This window comes from Microcebus murinus, chromosome 7 (genome assembly GCF_040939455.1).
Source record: "Microcebus murinus isolate Inina chromosome 7, M.murinus_Inina_mat1.0, whole genome shotgun sequence".
Lineage (NCBI taxonomy): Eukaryota > Metazoa > Chordata > Mammalia > Primates > Cheirogaleidae > Microcebus > Microcebus murinus.
Window position 1 is genome coordinate 98314037 of NC_134110.1, and position 10407 is coordinate 98324443.

The 10407-nt window shown below is 44.4% G+C and overlaps 1 pseudogene; it reads left to right on the forward strand.

Moving 5' to 3' along the window:
* The first annotated feature begins 9013 nt into the window (after positions 1-9013).
* On the forward strand, positions 9014-9779 carry LOC142871969 (protein tyrosine phosphatase type IVA 1 pseudogene; annotated as a pseudogene).
* The last annotated feature ends 628 nt before the right edge of the window (positions 9780-10407 follow it).

The window sequence follows — 10407 nt, forward strand, 5'->3', positions numbered from 1 at the left end:
CCGGTGCCAAGCTCCAGCCCTCACGTGGGTGGCTGCCCTCTTGGTCATCTCCTACCTGGCCCCTCGACGGGCTGTCTGTATCTTCATGATTCGACTCAAGCCCCAAACCTAAGCCCCTCTCCCTCATTCTCAGTAACCAGCTTATCTACTGAAAATGTGTCCCTTCTTTACTACTGAAAATGTGTCCCTCGACCCTGTCAACTTCCTGTGTAACCTATAAATATCCATAGATCAGCGTCTATTCTCCCCGCCTTCAGTTCAGTCCCAGAGAAGGATGTGTTCTTTACTCCCTTTCAGGGTATGAGTCCCTCACGAGTGCTATTGTATTCTTATCTTCCAATCTCATTTTTCACTAAACAAAGAGGACATATAGCCAGGCATGGTGGCACATGCCTATAGTCCCAGCTACTCGGGAGGCTGAGGCAGGAGGATTGCTTGAGCCCAGGAGTTTGAGGTTGCTGTGAGCTAGGCTGATGCCACGGCACTCACTCTAGCCCGGCAACAAAAGTGAGACTCTGTCTGAAAAAAAACAAACGAAAAACAAAGAGGATATAATTGCAATGAAGACATAAGCCCTGTCTCCGAGCAGTTCACAGTCAAGCAGGCAGAGTGTCGGTGGCAACTGTGACCTGGCATAGCAGGCGCTGTGGCAGGGGAGAGCAGAGCTCTGGGAATCCTGCGGGTTATGGAAAGATTTGGGCACCGAATCCGAAACCACAGAACAAGAATGTATGTGTAGGCGCAGGGAGGGCCCTGGAAGGGGAGGCATTCGTAACTGAAGCCATGCCAAATAGTCCGATCATGACACGCCGAGTGTGAGGCAACCGCAAGACACATGTGTAAACAGAGGTGTCGGGAACTCAGGTGGCTGCAGGGACCCAGGGGACTGGGAGTCTAGGCTGGAGGACTGGCTTGGGATTTTTCAGCACAGATGAATGCGATTGCCTGGAGAGTTACAACGCGGAAAAACAGCTGAGGGTAAGTCCTCGCAAGGGTGCACAAACAAGATTGAGGAGGATTCACCTCCCCAATGCAGATAAGAAAGTCCGGGAGCGTGGGGACATGGCGGCAAGTAAGTAGGCGTGCTTCAGAGGGCGGCCAGCGGCGATGAACCGAACATGCTTGCCCAGATTGTCCCCTCCCTCCCGTCGGCTTTCCCGGGCTTTTCACCACACCCCAGGCTTGGACCTCCCTGTTGAAAACAAACCTGCATCCACTGACGCCCCAAGGTTCGGGCTTCGGCTTGTTTTTCACACCAGTCTCTAAGCTCTCCCATGGTCTTCACATCGCCCTCACTGTTTAGAACGCCTACCAGTCAGCGATGTGAATGAGTATAGCCACGATGAAGAACAGCATGGAGTTCCTCAGAAAACTAAAAATAGAACTACCGTGTGGTCCAGCAGTATATCCAAAAGAAAAGAAATCAGTATGTCAGAGAGGCGCCCGAACGCCCATGTTTACTGCAGCGCTGTTCCCAACAGCCACTGCTGGGAACCAGCCTCAGTGTCCCTCAACAGATACTTATCTGTTGAAAATGTAGTAACACATACACAATGGAATATTATTCAGCCATAAAAAGAATGAAATCCTGTCCTTCTCGACAACATGGCTGGAACTGGAGAACATCATGTTAAGTGAAATAAGCCAGGCACAGAAAGACAAATGTCACATACTCTCACCCCTATGTGAGAGCTACACATTAACACAACTGACCTCATGGAGACAGAACGGAGTGACGGTCCCCAGAGGATGGGAAAGGTAGTAGGGAGGGGGATAGAGTGGGGATGGTTAACAGGTGCAAAAATACAGTTAGAATGGGCAAGATCTAATATTGGATAGCACAACAGGGTAACTGTAGTCATCACTAAGTTACTGTATATTTTTAAAATAATCAAAATAGTGGAACTAGAGCGTTCCTAACAAAAAGAAATGATAAATGCTTGAGGTGGTGGATACTCCAATTACCCTGATTTCATTATTACATTGTATCAAAACATTTCACATGTACCCCACAAATATGTACAGCTATTTGTGCCTATAATTTCTTTTTTGTTTTAATTTTTATTCTTTTTTTTTGTTTTTCTTGGAGCTGACCTTGATCAATGTGCCTATAATTTCTTTAAAATTAAAAATATATATACATCAAACACTGCAAAATATATATAAATGTATTTTTTAAATTAAGGCTTATACAAATTTGACTTCATGAACAAATGACACATCAGTAATTACCATAAGGCTTTATTGATCCCAAAGTATTTGGTGCCCAAAATAAGTCATTGTATCAATTAAAAAATAAAGATAAATAAAATACCTACCAATATACTGATGGTTACTGAATTGGGATCTAGTCTGGACTTTCTCCTGAACTTGAGAACCAGCTGCCAGCTCCAGGGCGTGTCCCGCAGATGAGCGGAAACTCCAAATCCTGACTCTGACTCATCACCCACTGCTCCCCTGCCCCAGCCTGGCCCGCCTACATCCTGTGACCCAGCCAGTCACCCAAGCGCTTATCTGGGAGCTAACTTCCACTCTGCCCTCTTCCTCCCCTCAAACATGATCACCCAGCCTTGCCAGTGTTGCCTCCTAAATATTTCTCGTGTGTCTCTTCTTTCCTTCTTCTGGCCCCATCGTCATTCTGCCACTCCTTAATGTCTTTTAGTAGTTACCAATTGCCTGAAGCACAAATACCAAGTTCTTGGCCCTGCAAATAAACAACGGCCTCTGTCCTCAGGCTACTATCTCCCTGGCCAGACCTGCTTTCGATTTATTTATTTATTTATTTTTATAGAAGCTTTTAAAAATAAATCAATGTATTCCAATGTTGTGACATGACAGCCCAATGCTACATATCAAGGAAGCAAAAGTGAAGATTCCTGGTATTTTTATATAAACCCTATGAAAACGCTTGCATTCAACTTCTCAAGAAATTATCTTCAGGTCCATGAAGATTCTTTGACAGCTGTAAGACCTTTCAAACAGCACACATGTATGGCTATTGAACAAGTAGACATGGAAAGTCTAATAATTGAGCTCACTCTAAAACCATACTGAAGCGAAGGGAATACAATGGCCAGCTTGCTGAACAAAAAAATCCATGTCTTTTAGTCATTTAACAAAAATACAGCATATATCAAAATTAGAGTACAGAAACGGAGCCATAAGGAGAAACACAAATTAAAAGCCTGACGCAGTGAATCTGTTCCTACCGCACTGAGATGGACGAAGCCATGGATACGGAGTCCTGCGGCTGCCTGTGTGCTGAACCTCCTCGTGCGCACAGTGCTACCAACTGACTGGAACCAGAGCTCCTTGCTGTACAAATGTCGGTGGGGGCACTTGCTCCACTGCTGTGGGTCAGAGCAGTAGCTGGCTGGAGTGCTGGCATGGAGGGGGCTCTCTGAGACCGTATACCACTGCCCTCTACAATCCCACAGGGCACACTTCCCAAAGCTGATGTTCCCTTGGAAGGGTTAAAAGAAAAAATAAAAAACCCAAGGTATTGAAAACAAACAGTGGAAACCTGAAGCTCTGACCCTCTAACACTGTATTATTGTCCACACCACCATGAGAGATGTTTCACTTGGTTACAACAAATAGACTCTGTCCTATCACATGGATGACATCCTATATTTTTGACATAGGATTTTTCTCTACAGAAATCAGGTTGAGAAGATTCTTTCCTTCCAGGCTGGGCATGGTGGCTCACGCCTGTACTCCTAGCACTCTGGGAGTTTGAGGCGGGAGGACTGCTTGAGCTCAGGAGTTCAAGACCAGCCTGAGCAAGAGCGAGACCCCGTCTCTACTAAAAATAGTGAGAATCAGCAGGACATGATGGCACACGCCTGTAGTCCCAGCTACTTGGGAGGCTGAAGCAGAAGGATCCCTTGAGCCCAGGAGTTTGAGGTTTCTGTGAGCTAGTCTGGCCACCACACTCTAGCCCAGTTGACAGAGTGAGACTCTGTCTCAAAAACACATCAGAACAAAAAATAAGATTCTTTCCTCCAAAGTAAAAGCTGGTTAAATGCTAGTTATGTAAACATATTTAAATTTTTAACTGTAGGGAAGGACCTGACTTGAATGGGATTTTCTTTTTCTTTTTTTGAGACAGAGTCCACTTTGTTGCCCAGGCTAGAGTGAGTGCCGTGGCGTCAGCCTAGCTCACAGCAACCTCAAACTCCTGGGCTCAAGCAATCCTGCTGCCTCAGCCTCCCGAGTAGCTGGGACTACAGGCATGCGCCACCATGCCCGGCTAATTTTTTCTATATTGTTAGAGGCAAGGACCCTCAAAGACCCTCAACTCCCCTATGACTCGTCCTACGCACGGACTTCGCCCTGGAAAATTCCAGCTATAGCTCCGAGAAGAATGCAGTCCATGACGTGCTGACCACGGGATGCTCCAGGGAGTGCTGACTGCAATTGTTCCTGACCACCTGCCAGGTTGGAGATGAGTAACCAGTCAAAAACAGGATACTGATAAGACGCTGATTGGGGCTGATTAACCCAGACCCAAGCCTCATCGTCGCCACTCTATTTTTTTGTTTCTACTTCCTTGTTTCTGTATGCTTATAAAACCTACTAAGAATCTAAGTAAAGCAGACCTTGACAACCATTTGCTTGGTCTCGTTTCTTTCTCTTGCTCATCTCTTTCAGGCACGGTCCCCCTCTCCCCTGCGAGTAACAGAAGGTCCCGCGGGCCGGGACACTATATATATTACTTGGCCAATTAATTTCTTTCTATTTATAGTAGAGACAGGGTCTCGCTCTTGCTCAGGCTGGTTTCGAACTCCTGACCTCAAGCAATCCACCCGCCTTGCCTCCCAGAGTGCTAGGATTACAGGCATGAGCCACCGCGCCCGTCCAGGACATTCATTCTTAAGTTGGAAAAATTGAATGACATGTAATAACTTGGTTCTTACATCCAAGAGTCAAACTGAGAGTAGACTCTAGCAGGTAGACCCTTGCTAAGGAGGATTTATCTGTGGTGACACTTCCTTCCTTCAGGTATGTTATGTAGGAAACATACATTTGAAAGGACATAAATAGATGAATTTTAAGACACACATATATGATTTTTCAACAAGATGTAAGATTAAGTATTCTATTATGAGGTGAAACAACTGCCATAACAAACTAACTCCGATGTATTCTTTCTGATGTGGTACATAAAAAGTATGAAATATCAAAAAATTACATTTTGAGGGTATGTTACTTTAGATTCTGGTTTTCAAGGCCTAATATAAAAAAGCAGCCTGAATAGTTAAAAGCAGTTGAATGTCAACTCATACCACTGCTCAGAAGGCTACCACTTACGATATTGCTACACCATCAACAAAGTCCAGTGTGGGAAGAAATCAACGGGTATTAAAATAAAAATGAAGCTCCTCCCCAAAAGCATCTGCAAAAACGCTTGTCATTTACTAACAAGAATATCTTTAACCAAAAACATCTTAATTATAGAATGAGAGGCAGCAAAGCCAGAAAGACATAAGAATGTACCACCCTGCCTAGATGGATGGATATTTGGGGTAAAACTAATTGTTCCCTGGGCTACTCGGGCCGGAGGGAGCATGTGCAGAACTGGCCCAGGCCCCAGCTCCCGGGCGCGTGTGCTCCCTCCCCTCAGGCCAGTCTGGTTCTCTGCATCCTGGTGCCAACAACACAGATCTAGAAGACTATTCTTAAGCAAGTGATGATGACTGCTAAGTATCCAAGTACCTCTTAGATGCCTGTAATTTATGACGTAGCTCTAGCAATTGTCAGACATGTACAAAGATTACCTAATTTTTGAAGACACGAAGGTTTTCTTCTTTCACGGTGGCAAGAGTCCACGCAAGATTTGTAAACAGAAATACAAAACACCGGAAACATAACAGAGCTTGTATAAAGCAGAAGTAAATCCAAATCTACAAGTGGGTAAAAAAAAAAAACAGAGGGCAGCTTCACACGAAGTTCTCCCTCCTGCACCAAGTGATTTTTCAAAATTACAAATATAATCTTGAGCTGAAAGGCTGGGATTTGGGAAAGAGCCATCTTTGCATACAAAATACCCAAAGGACGATTACTCTTTACTTTTCTCCTGTGACATTCAACTGCCAGAGACAGTGCTGAGAGTGCGACTGGAGAGACATTATAGTTGGGCGTGGTGCCAGCCTGGGGCCTGCCGCAGTGCTCCGAGGCAGCCAGGGGACCCTGAGCTTTTGGCAGGAGCGAGCCCCTCCTTCAGGAGGCACCTCTGTAGAAAGGGGACTCAGGAGCTGCAGGAGCAAGCAGCTGATGCAGTGAGCAATCTCTGTCCCACACAGAATCTTCGAGAAAGTTGAAGAAAAGTGATTGCAGTTTTTATGCATGAAATGGTAGGCATCGCCTTTGTATTCTTTTCCCAGTTCTCCTACATCTTTTTTCTACATCATCTTCTAGCAAGTAGATGCTCCCTAAAACAACAGCTTCTTTAAATTTAAATGTTTCTCCTAGTTCAGAAGCATTTCCTGGGGAAAGTTCAAATATTCCAGAAAAGTGGTAGGGACAGCCACCATAAGGAGATTCTCTGCCATGTACCGCAGTTCCACTGGGTGAGGTGCGTTGTTCGTGCAGCGCATGTCCTACACGTTGAGCGTCACTACCTGGTCAGCCCCTCCCTCCTCCCGCTTTGTCCTCTAGCTGCGGGGTCTCTGGAGAGGCTGCTCTGACTCCCACGGGCACTAAGCCTACAGCGGGTCCCCTGAGCATCAGGCAGCCCCAGGATGCCGCCAGCCGCCCACCGCCCGCCTACGTTTTAGACTCTACAGGGGTGGGGAACCTGCAGCCTTAAGGCCACAAAATCCAACTTTTAAAGACTAAACGGACATATGCAGAATATTCCACCCAACAGCAGCAAGAATCCATATTCTGGCGTGCAGTGGCTCACGCCTGTAATCCTAGCACTCTGGGAGGCCAAGGCGGGTGGATCGTTTGAGCTCAGGAGTTCAAGACCTGCCTGAGCAAGGGCAAGACCTCGTTTCTACCAAAAATAGAAATAAGTTAATTGGACAGCTAAAAATATATAGAAAAAATTAGCCCGGCATGGTGGCACATGCCTGTAGTCCAGCTACTCGGGAGGCTGAGGCAGGAGGATCGCTTGAGACCAGGAGTCTGAGGTTGCTGTGAGCTAGGCTGACGCCACGGCACTCTAGCCCGGGCAACAGAGTGAGACTCTGTCTCAAAAAAAAAAAAAAAAAGAAAAGAAATGGATACATTCCTAGAAACATACAACCTACCAAGACTGAATCACGAGTAGAAAATCAGAACAGACCAACAGCAAGGAGATTGAATCAGAAATAAAAAGTCTTCCATCAAAGAAAAGCCCAGGTCCAAATGGCTTCACTGGTGAATTCTACCAAACACTTGAAGTAATGCCAATCCTTTTCAAACTGTTCCAAAAATCTGGAGAGGAAGGAACACTTCCAAACTTATGAGGCCAGAATTACCTCAATACCAAAGCCCCGTAAAAGACATTACAAGAAAAGAAAACTACAGGCCAATATCCCTGATGAATGTAGACGCACAAAACCTCAAAATATCAGCAAGCCAAATTCCACAGCACACGGAAAGGACCACACACCATGACTAAGTGGGATTCATCCTAAAATGAAAAGATGTTGGATCAACATAAGAATATCAGTATGATAAGCCACATTAACAGAATAAAGGATAAAAATCGCGTTTACATTTGACAAAGTTCAATATCCTTTCATGATAAAAAAAAATCTCTTAGCAAACTAGAAATAGAAGAAAATTACCTCAACATGATAAAGGCCACATATGAAAAGCCCCACAGCTAACACCATAATAGTGAAAATTTTAAAGCTTTCTTGCCAAGATCAGGAAAAAGGCAAGGACGCCCACTCTCACCTATTCTACATATTACCGCAAGTGCTCGCCAGAGCAACTGGGGAAGAAAAGGAAATAAAAGGCATCCAAATCAGAAAAGAAGTAGCCTGCATCTCCACAGCTGAGATGACCACCACCACCCACTGCCCGGCAGCCGCCACCACTGCCGCCAGCCGCGTTGCCACTGCCTTGGGGCAGCGTATTAAACAATAGTCTTCGGTGAGTGAACATACTCCTGTGGTGTTCTTGGTCGCACATTTATGGAGTTTCTGAAGGTTAGTGGAGATTACTGCCAGACACAGCATGACTTCTATGCTGACGAGTAAACTGTAGAAATTCATCACCACTTCAAGAAGCCCCCATCAGGGTGATTAACCTGGCCACAGAAGTGTTGAATTGAAATCCGCAGAGCATTATACAAGAGTTCCGATCTCGATGGATGAACCTCGGAGCACTCTCTTTCTGTTGCCTCAGTATTACTGGATTGTTAAGAATTGCTGCTTCTTGGCTGGGCCTGGTAGCCCATGCCTGTAATCCTAGCACTCTGGGAGGCCGAGGCGGGAGGATCCCTCAAGGTCAGGATGTTCCAAACCAGCCTGAGCAAGAGCGAGACCCCGTCTCAACTAAAAATAGAAAGAACTTAATAATTGGTAACTAAAAATATATAGAAGAAATTAGCCAGGCTTGGTGGCACATGCCTGTAGTCCCAGCTACTTGGAAGGCTGGGGCAGGAGGATTGCTTGAGCCCAGGACTTTGAGGTTGCTGTGAGCTAGGCTGATACCATGGCACTCTAGCCCAGGCAACAGAGTAAGACTCTGTCTCAAAAAAAGAAAAAAAAAAGAATTGCTGCTTCTTGCTAGGGGGTTCGTATTTTACCATTACTTCCAACTTCATACTCAAAGCATGGAGAATTTCAAGTGGTATATACTGGAATAGATTTGTTTTTGCATCATTTCTGTATTCAATTTTTAAAAATTCTTTAATAACCCTATTGTCCTATTGGTTTTTTTCTTTTTTTGAGAGAGAGATAGTCTCACTGTGTCACCATGGCTAGAGTACAGTGACATGATCATAGCTCACAGCAACCTCAAACTCCTATGCTCAAACAATCCTCCTGCCTCAGCCTCCCAAGTAGCTGGGACTATAGGTGCTCACCACCACACTCGGCTATTTTTTTCTATTTTTAGTAGAGACAGGGTCTCGCTTTTTTTTCAGGCTGGTCTCCAACTCCTGACCTCAAGTGATCCTCACACCTCAGCCTCCCAGAGTGCTAGGATTACAGATGTCAGCCACTGTGCCAGGCCCCATTGTTTTTTAACTAAATTAATATGGCTCAAGTGAACCACCTAGTTCCTGTAGAAATCACATACAAGAACATGAGATTTCTTATTTCACATAATCCAACCAATGTGACCTTAAACAAATTTATAGAGGAACTTAAGAAATACGGAGTTACTAGAGTCCAGGCAATAGAGCAGGACCCTACAATAGTAAGAGTGTATGAAGCAACTTAGGACACCACTCTTGTGAAGAAGGCTCCATGTTCTCAATTGGCCTTTAGATGCACCACCATCCAACCACATAGTTGATGTAAGTTTTGTAAAAATCAAGTTTCATGAAGAACCTGATTGTTGTGTTGCTGTTCAGTACGTTGCAGGCCTTGGGAGAGCCCAGTGCTTGCTGTTCTTGTATGAATTGCAAGTGGAATGAAATATGAAGAGGCAGTACAATTCGTAAGACAACAGAGACATGGAGCTTTTAACAGCAACTTTAGTGTTTGGAGAAGTAGTATCCTCCTAAGATATGGTTGCGCTTCAAAAACTCCAAAAGAACGGTTGCATTCAATAAAAACAAGGTGCCTAATGCTACCGTCTCGGAAGTAAAACTTGAGACAGGACACAACTTGTAGTACATATTAGCCAACAGGTTGGTTTTGTGAATGTGTCTAGTGCAGTTTCCAGAAGAGTACTGAAAAGCAAGTTTTACCAGGCCATTAACTTGACAGAATTGCACCCTCCATGTCTGTGTTATGATCAACCTTTTTGGACACTTAGTAAACATTTTTGCTGTTGAGCATTTAAAATGTGCTTATCATTTATACCATTTGACCTTTCCTGAAATCATGTGTTATCGAGTGACGTCTTGTTTAAATCTATTCCCATGCCAGAATCTTATCCATATATAACAAATTTAGAAAGATTAGGTACCAAAATACTTATATATTTTTAGTATTATACAGAACTAAAGTCCCAGGAACTATGAACACTCTGGACCTTATGTGGTTTCTTCCTTCAGTCATTTCAGACATTGAAAGTAGATTCTACATGGTTACTTTATGCTTACCTCTCCCACATTTACACCAGCACACATCACGTTTGCTTAACGACTAATTTGTGTGTGTGGGGGGGCTGTAACTAAGTCTCATAGGATTATTTAATGTCTTTCTATAAATCTCATTTTGTGCTGTTACAAAAAACCTCCATTGTACAGAAGCACATGTCTTTAAGGTCTTCAGACAAAACAGCCTTACAATTAAT